A 16,654-nucleotide genomic window follows, 5' to 3' on the forward strand; every position below is an offset into this window, starting at 1 on the left:
GTCGCTCGCTCGTTTTCTCCCCCTCTCGTTCTTCCTCTCCCTCTCCTTCTCTCTCCGAGAAGAGAGTCGACGTCTCCGTTTAACCCGTTCCGTGTGATCTCGTCCATCCGTTGTTCCGCACACGCACAGTACTCGATACTCTCTGTCGCCAAGTGCTCGTAATAGAGCGGAAATCGCGCGTACAGCCGCAACGCGTAGCGCGTAGCCTGTCATCTTTGGTCGGCGAACTGATTACGTGTGTCGTGTGTCGTGTGTCGTGTGTCGTGTGTCGTGTGTCGTGTGTCGTGTGTCGTGTGTCGTGTGTCGTGTGTCGTGTGTCGTGTGTCGTGTCGAGCGCGCGAATCGGTTAGTGATCCGGTTAGTGGTGGTTCAGTCGTTTCGCGATACGTTACTGGCGGTCCGCGCGAAGGAACGAGAGAAAGCCTCGTCGGGTGTTGGGGCTGTTGTCGGCTGTCGGGTCGGGTGTGTGCGAGGGCAGTGATCTCTCGTCGGAGAGCGGCGACCTGACGACAGTACGAACCGGCTAACGAGTGCCCGATAGATGTAGGATATATGTACATATATGCGTCCACGTCGCTTTTTTCCCCGCCTGCTCCAAACACGCACGATGACTCCAACCCGTCAATGTGGATGTGGATGCGGATGCGGATGCGGATGCGGACCAATTCCCTGTCATCGAGATGCGTATCGCGCTCTCGTCGCAGTCTCTCGTCCCAGTCAACGGAACGATCGCGAATGGCGAGCGAGGTAAAGGACATTTTCAGAGTAAACTCGCGTTGGCCGCGCGACGCACAACGCGCGACACGCGACACGCGACACGCTGTTGCTCAGTTGCTGTCCAGACAGACAGATTGCTCCTTACACATTGTTACACGCGATGCAGCGGTGCGATCGCGTCGCGATTCCATGTTTCGAGCAATTTTATACAAATCTTATACACATTTACATATTTTCAGTATATCTTTCAATCATTTTAAATTTAAATCACCCTCTCTCTCTCTCTCCCTCCCTCCCTCCCTCTCCCTCTCTCCCTATTCTTTTTAAAGGCGACATGACTGAAAAATTGAGAATCGTGAAAAGTCAAATCACTCGATTTTGGCTATATTCAGTCGAGTGTAAAGATTATCGATTTCAACCTCTTTGGCGTGCAACCTCTTGCCTCTTGCTCATTCCAATTTGTATACTATTAATTAAAAATTACTCTCCTCTCAATACAATTGACTACTTGATGCGATTATAAATACTTTTTGCGCGCTGATAAACCGGCTACATGATGTAATATACATATATTCTCGTCGTCAGTTCGTCAGTTATGCGTAAAAAGAACGTAAATTGTGAGAACCGTGTGTGGATGACCTTTTTAAATATCTTGATAACCCTTTTAAAATGAGAAGAGGAAAAGTAGCGATAATTAATTTAATTATTTATTATTGAAAGTCGTGAGCTATCGCTTCAGTTGCGCACAATATTATTCGCTCGATACTTTTGATCGTACGTGTATGTATAGTTAAGGTTAAAGACAATGTCCTAGATTAGACTAACGAGAACTTTGGTGAATTACAGTACATGGATTACAGTGAATTTTATCGACATTGCGCGACTTTGCTTCGATTTTGGTTCGTTTCAACAATGACGAGCACTTAATAATTGTCAAAGTTTTTTAATCACTCCAATTGTATATCGTTAGAAATTTCCATTTTTCATCTCGACGTGGAAAGAATATTTCGTCGTTAGCTGGCTCATTTTTTAATTTCGTTAGGCTGTTAATCTACGCAAATGTAGGATCCCTCTATAAGGTTTCTACGATTACTATTGTATATCGATGATCAAATCTATACAGATTATGAAACGAAGAGCTTTATTTTGACTAGCATTTTTCATTTCAATTAACTATCAAGGAATTATTAATTAAATTTCTTCTTTATCGTTCTCTGTATCTTCTGTATGGTACGCTGCTACGCGTAATCCCATTTTATTCTGTATTTCCCATTAAAGTATTAAATCAACGTAACGCCACCATTTTGCCGTGTTCTTTAGCTTTTCGTTTTGGGCGGAGCCATTGACCGCAACTGCGAGGAACTTTTCCAGTATTTAATGGGTCGTCTTACCTGAAAGAGAGCCCCTTCCGAAACGACCACCGACATCGTATATCAAATGCAGTCGCGTCTACGCTCATGCGGTCCGCCAAGTTTTTTTCCACTCTTTAGTTGTTTAGTTTAAGGTTTTACATTCATTTATAACGTACGAATTATACGATTTCAGAATCGTATCGCGTTCACTCGTAACGGCGCGGACATATCTGAAACCAGTCGACCCTTTCCCTTCGAAAGTTTTTCATCGCGGGCACGCCGGGCCTTTTCATTGGTCGGGACTTAAATGAGAATTTTTCCGACGCGACTGTTTGGCCCTGCCCCCTTCGTTGAGCGTTTCCTTTTCGAATGGCGGCACGATGCACCACGCCGCTTCCGCAACGCTTGCAACTTGCAACAACATTTTTATTACACGCAGCAACAAGCATTTTTATTTCAACCTACACATTATCACCCAGCTTATAATTTGCGACAAACTCTTTATATCATTCTCTTAATAATTTAAAGTATTGGCATTTCCGCCAAGATTGCAACAACTTTAATTTGGTCATTCATCATCATCATCATCATCATCATCAAACACGCGTCATATATACTCTTTAGAGAGACTTGGGAGGGAAGGAGGAATATATGGGATTGATTAATTATAATGTTTTATATCATTCGAAAAGATGACATTTCACGTTATTTCGCGCAATCGAAACCTCGCGCGAAAGCCATTCTTCGTCTATGGGCTGTCTAGCCGAGGAAGAGACAGGCGAGGCGGAGGAACGTGGGTACTCTATTCCCGTATACTCTGAGGTTCTTTGCACAAGCTCGCGTGAACGTGTGTATACACATGGCGTATAGTGTACAGGATGCCACATACACGAGCGCGCGCGCGCGCACACACACACACACACACACACACCCCTGCGCGTACCTACCGTATGTGCATATAACTACCGATCGCGCAGGTGTGCGCGATTCTTTTCTTCATACGTTGCATATAAACCATTCGAGTCCACGAAAGAGCCGCGTTCTTCTGCTTAAAGCACGTTTTCACGGAACGTGAGCAAATGCACACTCTAGTCACCTTTACAAAAATTTCATTTTAATGCAAAAATTTTGCAAACATTTTCCAGGAAACTCTTGTCATGATTATTGGAATTTAAAAAGCTTTGTCTTTGATATAATGCGTAATGCACATGTCTTCTCCCTGTGTCTCTCTCTCTTTCTCTCTCTCTCTCTTTCTTTTCTCGATTAAATCAAGATTTAAAAATACTTTGTTTGCACGCCTATGTCATATCGTATAATATTCAATCTCCTACACAATGTTCAAATAATAACGATATATTTCAAGCTAAAATAATGGGGGAGATAATTTACGTGTATTCAAGCCGATTTCGTAAGAGTAGAATCTTAATAAACAAGCGAGAAAGAGTTCTTTATATAACGTGGGAGTGTGTATGCGCGCGGGTTTTATTCGATCGCGGTAGAAAGACTCGCGTGCGCGTATGTGGTATGTATACCTATATGTTTATAGCGTGTATGTGTGAATGCGTGCGTGATGCGCGCGCATATATGCACCGGAGGCTGCTTTCTCAATGTCTGCGCCCTGTCTACGTAACGCGTATCCCACCTCGTACGCGCGCATATTTTACCCTACGAAGAACACGCATTTCGCATATCGTGATAACCGTGAAACGATCATTATCGATCACGATCGCGTATTGGTCTATCGAATTGATCGAATAGCTAGACAGATGTGTAGTTTACCATCAGATTGTTGGCTGATTGTGATAAGAATGCAAGAATCGAAAGAGAATTTGGATAAATACATTGCCTTCTCTTTCTCCGATCCTCTCTCTCTCTCTCTCTCTCTCTCTCTCTCTCTCTCCTCAATCGCCAATGTTGCGCGCGCACGTGTATGCGCGCTCGAGAGGCAGAGGGAGAGAGAGAGAGAGAAACAAGTGGAGAGATAGAGAAAAAACGAGAATCCCTTGCGTCCGCGGGGCTTCGGTGTCAACAGGTTTTATTTTTGCTCCGCGAAAAGGCCAAGGTCCTCTTTTGCCCCTACCGTGCGTACTCGGAGCCCTCCCTGTCGTGTTCCCAGCCTCCCGGTCTCGCAGTCTCCTAATCTCGCAACTTTCCAGCCTTCCAGCCTCCCGCCGCTTCGGCGAGTAGAGTCCCCTCGCCGACGACGACGACGACGATGACGACGATGACGACGATGACGACGATGACGATGACGACGACGACGACGACGACGACGACGACGAAGACAACGACAATAGCTTCACGGCTAGGAATACTCTACCAAGGCATGTAACGAAGAAGCTTCTGTATTATTGCTCCGAGCGGACGACAGACTCCGCGGGCCCCCGGGGAGACTCGCGTGACGAGCAATCGTGCCGTTGCATCGCCGTCGTTTATCACGTCGGATATTTACTATCGGGGACGAAAACGAGGCTCTTCTACGCGAAGCGATACCGATAGCGGTAATTTTACAATTTTTCATTACAAAGAGCTTGTCGCATCCACACCATGTCCTCGGACAAGTACTTTGGAATCCACTACTTTTCAATAATAGTCGAAAATATACATGATGCGTGCCAAGAAAAAAAACATAATTTAAAGCGCACGCAGGCGTAACGTTTCGGTAAATAAAGTATATTCTGCAAGAGTACGTTGCAGTGAAATACCGGACACGACGATAAATTCTCAAGAAGCGAAAGAAGAAGACGCGAGAAGAGGAGTAGCCGATGGTTGCAGCCGCAGCCTCCCGTGGTTACAACGACGTCGACAGCGCAACGTCGGCGACGTGCAGAAGGAAGGCGAGGGTGGCACGGCAGTTGTGGAGGAAGCAGTTGGCAGAGCGAGCGAGAACGAGAGGAAAGAGGGAGGCGAGAGTGCAGCGGCCTGGCCGTCTATATTCCGCATGACTATAGGCAGTCCGGCTAGAGGCTAGAGTCCGCGTATAATGTATTCTCGAATATCGTGCACTCTCTCGTGATCGATATAAGCTCCGACGGGAGCCGGAGATGCACGAAGACCCACCATCTCCTCGTTCCTCCTCCCCTCCTTCTCCTCTTCCTCTCCCTCCTCCTCCTCCTCCTGTTTGTTCCTCCACGGAGCAACCTTCTCTGTCGGTGTTTTTTCGCGCAGAGTGCATCGCAACGCGCGAGAACTGCATCGAGTATCTCTCCCCCTCCCCCCCACTCTCTCTCTCTCTCTCTCTCTCTCTCTCTCTCTCTCTCTCTCTTTCTTTCTATCTATCTATCTCTCAATTATCCGTGACAATGAAAGTCGGGAGGGAAATGCCACTGAAAGGAAGGGAGCTGGAATAATGCATCATTATTATTCGATCGTTAAAAATGATCTAAACTCGGCTACACGCACATATTAAGAGTAATGTAATGCGTACGCTAGCTTTGTTCGATCGATACGATCGGTGTAGCGGGAACGTAACAATCTTTGCTCGATTTGAAAGCGTCCAATGTATAATCGGTTGATGCAACGGTTGTTTTATCCAAAGGGATTGCATATTTGCAATATAATTGACACTTTACTTTTGACTAACTTTAGATTTTTCTTTTTCTTCTGTCGAATCAAGCGAATTTAATTTCGTATTTATGTATATTTCGTATATATATCTCAAAGACACATAAACTCCACTATTGTAGAGAAATAAATTTGACAAAAATATTACTCTCTATTCTTGCTTATATTATAGAAGTGGAAAATGAAAAAAGAGACAGAGCTTTAAATCCGATAAATTTTTATAATGCAAATTATAGTAAAGTGGGAAAATTTTATTGTTTATATCGCATAGGATTACCACGCGACAATTCAACAAGTTTCACCAAGACTATTAATTACTTGAAACTTTAAAGAAATTAATTGCTATCTCCCTTTTGCAAATGCAACACGAATCGGCAGCTTTGCATCAAATATGTACAGTTTAATTATTTACATCATCATATATTTGATTAATTTGGAATCAATGCAAAGAGGATTGAAAATAAAGTTGAATAATATTCTTTTCTCGTTTGAATGTGAAAATTTATAGCTTTTTTAATCGTTGCATTTGTTTGGTAGAATTGTTTTGAAATATTTTCTAAAATAGAATAATCGAGCCAATGACTAATTGATTTGACACAACACTGATTTTTTTCAGTCACTAAAATATTGTGACGATGTTTAAACACAACCTTGTAACATAACCAATGTGTATGAATGTATGATAAGTTTATTATAAAATTATATAATTTTAGGACAAATAATTTGCTCATGACTCTTAGCACGCGATCTCGAGTACTTTTCTTTTCACGAATAGGAAACAGAAAGAAGGAAAAAGAAGAGAGAGAGAGAGAGAGAGAGAGAGAGAGGAAGTGCCGCGAGCGAGCGCATGAGAGAGAAGAGAAAATTGGTAGGGAGGGAGACCGGTGCACGTTCCAGAAAACTGGCCGCCATGTTATTCCCTGTCTCTCTCTCTCTCTTTTCCCTCCCTCCTCCAACAGCACCCGCTTGTATGCACCGAACCATCACGAGATATCGTCCGTTGCACTTTTCAAGCTCGCGTGTGAGCGCGATGGGTGTAAAAGAAGTAAAGAACGAGATGGAATTGAAGAGAGATACGATGAAAGAAAAAAAAAAGAGAGAGAGAGAGAGGCTGGTCCTGTGCGCGAGGGAAAATAAAATCGTTAAGCGACGCTCCGTTGTAACATCGCGAATGAAGACTATGAGGTACACTAGTCTTTGCCCTATCGTGTTACGCGGCCAGAAATTATTGCTCGTTTGTAAATTGACTTTTATTACCGCGGCATTACGCGCCCGCAAACTCAACACCAAAGACGCGTGAATCACAAGGCGTAAAATCCAATCTCGGCGAGAGCTTGATAAGAATGGAGTAGATTTCGAACGTTCGAGTCTTGCAGATTGTATTAATAGATTGATATCGGGCGGATTAGTCTGCTAAAAATTATTGTTTTGCTAGATGAGAAATTGAGAAACTGCAAGAGTGACAAACTCTTTTGACACATGTCGATGAACCATACAGCACATTATGTGAGTTAGGAGATTTTGCCTTTCGTGACTGCGACGCATCACAGTCTGGATCTCACACTCTGAAATCATCCGGCTCGTCATTTACGACGATGCGAGGATTTTCGATCATCGTGCGCCGGCTGATTATCGAAGGCGATCTCAAGCGGGATAACGAGCTCTCTCTCTCTCTCTCTCTCTCTCTCTCTCTCTCTCTCCCTCCCTCCCACTCGTTGCAACGAGCTAGCAACGCCATTGGCAACGCTAGCTGTTCGATGGTAAAAGAGGGGTAAACGGGGAAGGTGCACTGCGCGAGAAACGGGAGGCGGGTTCGTTGATTCAGAATTTGTCTGTCCCTCGCTTCCTACGCCGTTGTCACTGAATTTCGCACCGTCGAAAAAGGGCTACGAGGTGGAAGGGTCGAAGGAAGCGAGCCGAGGGATCAGGCGGGAAGAGAGAGAGAGAGAGAAAGGCGAGCCATGTGCGCGAGAGACGAAACTACTCCGAATTCGCTCTCTTCGACTCGCTTTGGGTTCTTCTTTGCGCCAAATTCATTGAGCGAATACAATTGTCCTCTTCTTCTCTCTCTCTCTTTCTCTCTTTCTCTCTTTTTCCTCAGACTCTACGGAAAAGTAAATTCTCTTCCGTGTCACTGAACTCGCCGGCCGTCTGACCCCGTCGTTTGGTTTTTCCGCACGAGGTGTGGTGCCTCGATCTCATCTTTCGTCCGGATGCGAAAGAGAGAGGGCGGGGGGGAGGGAAGCGAATGATTTCTCCTCGACCCCGTGCCACGCATCGCGCGTATTCTGCGAGTCTAATAAAAAATCGTCTCGAATCCAAAGACATTTGCAAAATCTATTATTAATCATTCCACGATACAAATCTTTCTCGAGAATCGTTTCCGGTACAAGTCATCCGCGAGTCGCGAAACAATACTTTTGCGCTGGCTTCAAAGTGACAAGACTATTAGAAAGATGTACATTTCGAGTGTTTTTACTACATATTTCCCTATACGTATTCGTCTCGTACTTGTGTCACCTCGACTCGCAATTTTTAGCTGCTTGATGAAATGGACGGTAATTAATGGAATATACAGTAAACAAGGAATGCACGCTCCCCACAAATTTGTCGAGTCTTGCGATCGCTTACGTTGCTACGCGCGTGTTAACGCAGCGGCTTGCAACCCATTGAACAATCGTTGGTATCGCGACGGGCTCGTCGTTGGCGTTGGAGTTTCTCGTTGGAGCGAAAAAAAAGGCATCGTCCTCGAAAGGCCACCCCCGTCGAGGTCGGCACGGCGAGCACGGCGGCTCGTCGAGGCCGATCCGTCGACCATTCGAGATTATTGCGTTCTTGTCGCGCGCGCGACCGCGAGGAAGGCCTCGCGGGACATTGGCCTCGGCAGGAGCCAATAAAATCCCTCTCTCTGTATATCGGGTAAGCGACACTCTCCCGCTCTTTCTCCTTTCGCTTACCCCCTCTTGCTTCCTCGTGCCTCTCCTACTTCTCCCCGGAGGAAAATCCCGAGAGGAGGAGGCTCGATGATGCGGCGAGAACCCCCCGTGACACACGTTCAGAACACACGAATGCGCCGAATGCGATCCGCGTCGTCCATCGTCCGTCGTCCGTCGACCGTCGGCCGTCGACCATCGCCACGAACAAGGTGGCTCCACGCGAGCCGCGAGCGAGCTAGCGGCGCAACGCGCGACAGTTCCCCTCGATCCTCAACCCTCGATCGTCATCTTCCTCCCGTCCATCGCGCGGTGCAACGCGGCAGTGGCAGCGTCGGCGTCTGTCTGTCCGTCCGTCCGTCTGTCCGTCTGTCTATCTGTCTCTCTCTCTCTCTCTCTGACACTCTCTCTCTGACACTCTCTCTCTCTCTCTCTCTCTCTCTCTCTGTCTGTTCGTCCGTCCGTCCGTCTGCTGTCCGTCCGTCCGTCCGTCCGTCCGTCCGTCCATCCGTCCATTGGTTCGCATTCGCGTACGATGGTTCCCGGGCGTGCAGTCTCTCTCACAATCAGTCTTTCTCCCTTCGTCTTTTCACATCTCTCTTTCTACGTCCCCCTTCCCTAACCCTCTTCTCTGGTTTCCCATGTTATGTCGGTTTCATCGTGTCCATGTCCGTAAAATCGCATCGTCCAACCGCGGCCGATCCGAGTGCGGGTGCAGAGATTCGCGATGCAAAGTGTGTCGACGTAGTCCGCCTAATCGATGCTTCGTCGCGTTCCCGGTGTGCATCGAGACGACCAAACGCCCGTTCGTTCAGTGCGAATGCGAGTGCGAATCTGCACAGTGAATGGCCGACGAGACACGAGACAAGAGACGATACGACGACGACAGCGACGGTGATCCGTCTACGTATCGCGTCGCTATCTCTCAGAGGCTGCTGCCGAGAGGTTTTTTTTTTTTCCAAGTGCGAATGTAACATCCGTGACGGGCTCGTTTCCGGGAGTTGTGATCCTCGGACTTTGCGAGTGAGTGACAGTGAATATATATACGCATTGGAAATATAACACGTTGTCGCGCGATGGAATTACTGACGAAATTGAACTAATGTTGAGTTGAAATTTTCAACCTGCCGAGGAAAGAAGCGAGTAAAGTAGAGAATGTGTGTGTGTGTGTGTGTGTGAATGAATGAATGACTGAATGAGAATCTGAGTGACGGCTGCATTATCGATAATGTTTACGCTTTTCTCTCTTTCCTAAGCTCTATCCGCTTCGTGATCGCATCTTCCCCTCCCTATTTCGACGGCTATCGCATATGGCTGGCGTGCATTTTCCGAGAATCTGCCGTGCCGCGATATTTAAGGAAAATTATCTTTCGCATTCTGCATCGCCAGCTCTCTGATGCAACATCTTTCTCGCGCCAGCGATTTCGATTAAATTTAGGCGATCGGCGAGAATTAAATTAGCGCTTTGCTTCTATTCTCAGAGCACGACGCACGTGGTACCAAATGACGCGCTTAGACTGCTTTTCAAGGCACGTTGAAACAATTTACGAAACGCAAGGCAGATTCCTTTTCCGGAGAAGATGTTTACGCACTCGAATCCCTCGTTCCCGTAAATCTTTTGGATACTCTTTACTTATCGTATCATTCCAAAATCGATCGCCATCGATTCTAGTTACGTATATTCGCGAATTAAACCAACTTTTTTTTGTTTAAATAAATTTAATATATCACAGCGAATATAGATACACATGTAAAATATCACCGGTGCGTTAAACACAAAAAATTTTATTATGCCCGTTTTATTATATTTTACGATACTATTACTGTTATCATCGAAAAACTCTTGCGCTCGTTTCTACAGTTTCTCGTTTTTAATGAAATAATTTTAAGATGGACAATACATATGGTTAGACGTGTATCAAACATTTGAATGAAATTTCGATTCACACGCGACATTCTTCGACTCGTTTACGGCTTCAACGAAATTATCGAGCATCGGGACAACGTTTTTACGTCGGCATTTGCACAATTTAGGAGCAGTTCGATTCGTCGTATTATCGCCTTATTTTCGCTTTATTTTCGCCTTCGTTTATTCTCGATTCCATTCAAATTAGATTAACGAGCGGCACATATGCCTCGCGCGCGCGTAGAAAATATATATTTAATTGAAAATATTTTACACTATACATATATCGTCACAAAGAGAATATGGCGAAATATCTTTGAAATGCGCAACGATGAAATAAATTCGATAACGGTTTAAACGTAACATTTCTCCGTTATTAAAAGCGTTTTTAATCGTTCTTTGTCTTTAAGAGCACGGAAGGAAGGAAGTAAGTGTTTTTCGTTGCGGGACGCGATAAAATTACCCTTAACCTCGGTGGATACATACGTCCGGGGTCAATGACATTCTGTTGTCTCGTTTCCCCTCTCGCGCATGCGCATAGTTTTGACAGTTTCGCGGAGCGAAGAGGAATCTAGGAGCATAGGATCGCGTTTTACGAACGCGACCAAGCTGTTTTCTTCGTTAATACGCAACAATGACCAGTTTCCGCTTGGTAAAGTTGAGGAAAGTGTAATTCCATTAGTGCATTATTGACGATTACAAGGGAGGAACGAGAACAATGCTGGAATAGGTAACATCTCGTACTCTTTTCATCATTATAGATAAATCAATGTAAGATTAGGCAAAAGAATGATGGAATGGTAAATAAAGATTAAGTAAGGTGTAAGATATTCAAGAATAAGTGAAATAAAGAGAGGTCATAGTTGAGCTAATTGTTTGGAAAGATACAATATTTAGGTGAATACGAGAAGCTAAAGCAAATTTTAATTGTTACAACGAAAAAATCAACAAACGCTACTTTAAATCATTCCCTGCGGCTACTTTAAATCATTCCCGAAACTGTTAAACCGATAAAATCTTTTATACATATTGGCGCGCGGCATCCTCGCGAAATATATATGTACAATGAAATTATGTCGAATGGAATTGTACCAAGATTCTATTTACCGATTCTATTTATCGTATTTTTGTCTTTCGGCAAGCACGTTGGAATTTACATGTCTATGATATTACGATATATGTGAAAATTGATATGACAATTTTTTTTATCAATGTGATAATGCACGCATAAGTCATTCATCTCGGACTGCGACTGCATCGCGCTCGTTTCTCTATCGAAAAAACATTGCCATTGTTTTGTGTTTTGACTCGATAAAACGTAACCGTGCTTGGCTATGTTGTCGTGGAAAAAGAGAGAAGAGACAATGAACGATGCAGTATTGTCGCATTATACGTATACTCGATACTTGACGAGAAGAAAATTATCTGTTAATCAATACAAATTAGAAGAAAAATAATTTTATGTTGTTTACGCGTAATTCTATCGTGAAAAGGGAGAAAAAAAAAAGTATAGGCGAAAGGGAAAGAAAAGGATGTAAACTAAATCAATGCTCAAGATGTGTGCCCGACACAACCCGAATCCCGCTTTGCGCGTGCAACGATAACGATTCGTCGATGCGATGCGTTACGGGCGCAAGGTGCAATGCCATGCACCGGTATCGCCGTGTCACGGGCACACCACACGCACATTACATTTAAGCGTACAATCGACGCGAGACTATTGGCTAGGTCAGGTAGTGAGATTGGAACAGTGTCAGTGGCGTATATCTGTCTCGGATATCAAAAGTCACTCGTTATCGTTTAACCGAGCTCGATTTACATTCTCGTACACGTTTACGCGGCCTAACTTATCACAACTTACGCGAATGGCATATTGAATCTAATCGCGCGCTTGCGTTCATGCTCGCCCTCGCCCTTGCCCTCGCCAAAGCCCAATCGTGGGCTCGACTATCGCATATTTTGGCGCTGGGCGCTGTTTCTATATCCAAATATCGAAATTACGAATACGGCACACGAGATTGTTTTCCACAAATATCTTCAAGTTATTGAGTGAATTTATAAATGCGTGCGTACGAGTGCTAATCGTACGCGATCGTTTACCATGTGTAAAAAGCTTTTACATTCAGCATATCGTTGAAAAATATTGTAAAATTTTAACTTTTCAGAGGAGTATTATTTATATTTTTAAAGCTTTGCGCGTCAACAAAATTACACAGAACCAAGTACACTCATCGATAAAAATATGTTACATTCCTTAAAAGTCACAATTCTATAATATTATATAAAAAATATTTTAAAAAATATTATTGATAAAAAAAGAAATATACAATACTTGAACTATGTGAAAATATCTATATAAAAGTATAGTTATGATATGTTTTTCATTGATCTGTCTCTCTCTCTCTCTCTCTCACACACACACACACACTCGTATGCTTCTAACGTGAAATATTCTGCATACATCAATTCAAGGTTATGATATCGCGTTTGAACCAGCAATGTCTCTTTCCAATCACGAGTTATAATGCAAAAATTACTTTTAATATTGTATTAAGTCAAATAGGATAGAAAATATGAAACATTTGTATGTGTGTGTATTAATGATAGATGTGTACTTGGAGAAAACGAAAAGGCTAAACGATATGCAACTGAAATCAGCAAGTTAAAAGATAAGAGGACACCTCTTATCGGGCGAATCGAGAGAAGGCAAAGGCATCGGCGGTCAAAATTCGAGTCGCGCGGTTCACGGGAAGAACATGACGCGTGTGTTGGGGCCTAGGCCGTGCCTACGACCTCTCTAGTAGAACGAGCGCATGCCAGTCATTGGCCAGTGTAGTACAGATGGTGGGCGGAGATAGGCTTTATGGGTGTGAATTGTGCGGGGCATAGTATCCCTTTTTTTCTCTCTCTCGCTCTTTTTCTCTATTATTGCATGTGTGCCGATTGCACGCTGCTATACGTATGTTGCCCCTTCTCTTTCGTCATAGTTGCGTCGCTACGTTGCATTGCGTTGCGTTGCGTTGCGTGATCTTGTGTCGCGAGTCGCGAGTCGCGAGGTGCAACTGCAACTGCGACCTGCGACTGCGATGTGTACTCAAACTGCATCGCACCGCGCGACGCGCGGCTCGATACTCGTCTCATCTCGAAGGTCCTTCGTCCTCCCGGTCCTTCTATCTCGTGAGAGACAGGATTGACCAGTTCCGTTCCGAACGGGGGATGGAGGAATATTCACATATATACAGTGGCTAAAAAACATCTCTCTTTGCGCTTTATTTTTTTTTTTAAATAATTTCACACCGATTCATGCGCGTATCTTGCTGTAAACTCCTTCTGTTCTCAGTAGAATATAATTTGTTTTTATTATAATATATACATTGCAACACAGCACCTTATAGCAATACACTTTTTGTGTTGCAAAAAGTTCTAGAAAGATAAATAAAGTGCAAATAATTTTTTTTATCTACTATAACTATTCGCGTGAATCGGCGAACAATGTTTTCAACTTATTTTTCATATGGAAAATACGAGCAATAGCGATTGATATCGATAAATAATTGTATTTATCTCTATCTATTTTAATTCTCATTTCTAAAATATCATTTTCAAATCTTTGCTTATAAAACATCTTATAGATATCGTGATTATAATGTATAATATATGTATAATCGATAATTGTAACGTGTCAAATCTAGATTTTGACAATCTCGGCGTAATGGTAACAATCAAATTCGTAATTGACAGATAACTCTTTTTCTTATTTTTTCTTTCTTTTTAGTCACGTCTGGGTGAGCGATGATCTACGCATTGCACATTTTTAAAAATTTTATATTACTTGTTTCGTCTTTTTTTAAGCCTTTTTTGGCACAAATTCAATGTGTATGCATATGTACAAATTTTACAAAGAATTAATATCTCTCGATATTTTCTTTTTCCGACGAGAGTCTATCCATTGACGCATCATATAAATCGAGGATGTAAAATGCGCCAAAGTTCCAGTTTTATCTAAGAACCAGTTTTATCTAAGACTGAGAGAAGAGAGGAGGAGAGAGGAGAGGGACGGAAGGGAGGTCAAGTCGTTTTCAAGAGGTCAAATCGATTATCATTTTCTAATTGGCGACCTTACTCTTCCAGGCGCGCGAGAAGGCGGCAATACGCGATAGCGTTGAAATGCCATTAAACTGGCGCGGAAACCTTTGGTACTATCTGGAAGGAAATGAATTTACCGTATGAATGTTACATACGCAGAAGCGCTTGCACACACAACACAGGTAGAAAAGCGCGCGAAACAAACGTGGCAATGGCGAGCTCGGTCGCATTGTGTTGCTATGGGGAACGCTTCTTCCTTCTTCCATTTATGTCCGTGATTCTCATTTCTGTCTCTCTCTCTCTCTCTCTCTCTCTCTCTCTCTCCCCCCCTCTCTCGTCTTCTCATTTCAGGCGTATTTCCTCCCTTTCCTCCTTCACGTGTCCTTCTCCTCTCCTTCTTTCGATTTCTTGCGGTTTGCCAGAAAAATGTGTTTTCTTCGTCGCATTCTTGCATCTATGTTTTACATTGCCGCTGCCACATTACACTGTGCATGGCTTCATTGATTCAGAAACCAAAGGGTAAACCATACCGCCAATGTTCACGAGCAAATTGTCACGAATATACAATATTCGCGTGCCTACGGCATTAATGAAGTAGTATGCGATATATAAAAACATGTCTCTTTTCCAAAATCCTCATAATTTTATATTTTAATCGATCGTTGACATAATATAACATTAATCTTGTACTGGCCTGATAAAATTTCTTATTTGTCGTTACTCTATGGGATTTCATAAATTCCGATATAATTTTAATCGGATTTTAATCGGAAGACAACGATATAAATAAATGAAACTAAATTTCCTTTAATATGGATTCATATTATTCACTTTATAGTGTGCTACATTGCAATACAAAATAATCTTTAAGCGAATAAACATTTCGGCTTTTATTAAGATTCAGATAAGATGTTGACTGTACATCTTGGGGGGGGGTTTTACACAAGTTCTATTATACTAAATAAATTGAAAGATTAAGCATGTTACAAAGAAAAGCAATATATATTTTCATTATGCATATTTATCTGTATAAGAATAGTACATACTATTGGTTGTTTCCATTAAATTCCTAATATCGTCAAAATCTCAAAGACTGAAAATTATATTTATTTTTTTATTTATCTAGATAGTAAAACGATATATACACGATAAGATATAACGGTGTTGTTTAATTTACTTGCGCGCATGTACATATTTTAAGTTGAGAATTTTTGTAAAATGCATTGTGCAATCAATGTCTCGTAACGACTTTTTGCATTGGCATGTGTTTATGTGTAACAAACATTTCTCGTCATAAAAATGATTAACATTTATCTCTCGCTGTTATACATTATCGTTTGTTAAAATAGCATTACATACACATTCAACAAATAGAAATTTTAGAAATAGCTGATAAGGGATCGTTTCACATATTCACTCCTACTCACTTATGTTGTAAATAATAAAACTGCAATTTCAAATTTAATCAAGGGCGAGAGAGAGAGAGAGTATGCTGATACCAACATTCTTTTTCACACTACAATTCTGGTGAATTTTTCATTAATAAAGACTGCATAGCACTTTATCGAAACTGACAATGTGACAATTTACATAAATAAAGCTGCCAACTTTTTCAGAAAATTTGATAAATTTTTTCTCTATAAAGAGTCAAGTAATAGCTGTATGCATTATCAGATTTATTTTAAATCAAACTAATAATGTGTACACATTTATCACTTTTATTTTATAAGCATACATTTTCAAAGAGCATATTTTTTTCTGTTTGTGATATCGTCCTTATATAGAAAAAAATATCTATTCTATATTCCTTACGATTGTAAAAACTAGCGCTTTAAATTTTTGTTGGTCTCGCTTCATTTAGCGTAACCTATTAGCCGAAATGGCTAAAACGGCCTAATATCGCTGAATAAAAACGAAAATGGACATTTTGTAAATAAATATGATAAATTAACAAACGTGTTTCACTAATAGAAATAACTAGAAGTTACGACAAATTTGCAATAACCGTTCATCGATGTTAATCGTAATAATATTTTTAGATCAGATTGTATGGGGGAAAACGAGATAAAGAGGGGGAGAAGAGAAAGGGAACGAGA

The 16,654-nt window shown here is 42.4% G+C and overlaps 1 long non-coding RNA gene across 1 annotated transcript in view; it reads left to right on the forward strand.

Annotated features, from left to right (window-relative positions):
- Nucleotides 1–310: 310 nt before the first annotated feature.
- The window catches only part of LOC115237689, a 21,958-nt gene continuing 5,614 nt past the window's right edge, over nt 311–16,654 (forward strand). The window contains exon 1 of the long non-coding RNA XR_003884377.1: nt 311–747. This is a non-coding gene — a long non-coding RNA (uncharacterized LOC115237689). The remainder of the gene's footprint in view (nt 748–16,654) is intronic.

This window comes from Formica exsecta, unplaced genomic scaffold, assembly GCF_003651465.1.
Source record: "Formica exsecta isolate Colony F162 unplaced genomic scaffold, ASM365146v1 scaffold303, whole genome shotgun sequence".
Lineage (NCBI taxonomy): Eukaryota > Metazoa > Arthropoda > Insecta > Hymenoptera > Formicidae > Formica > Formica exsecta.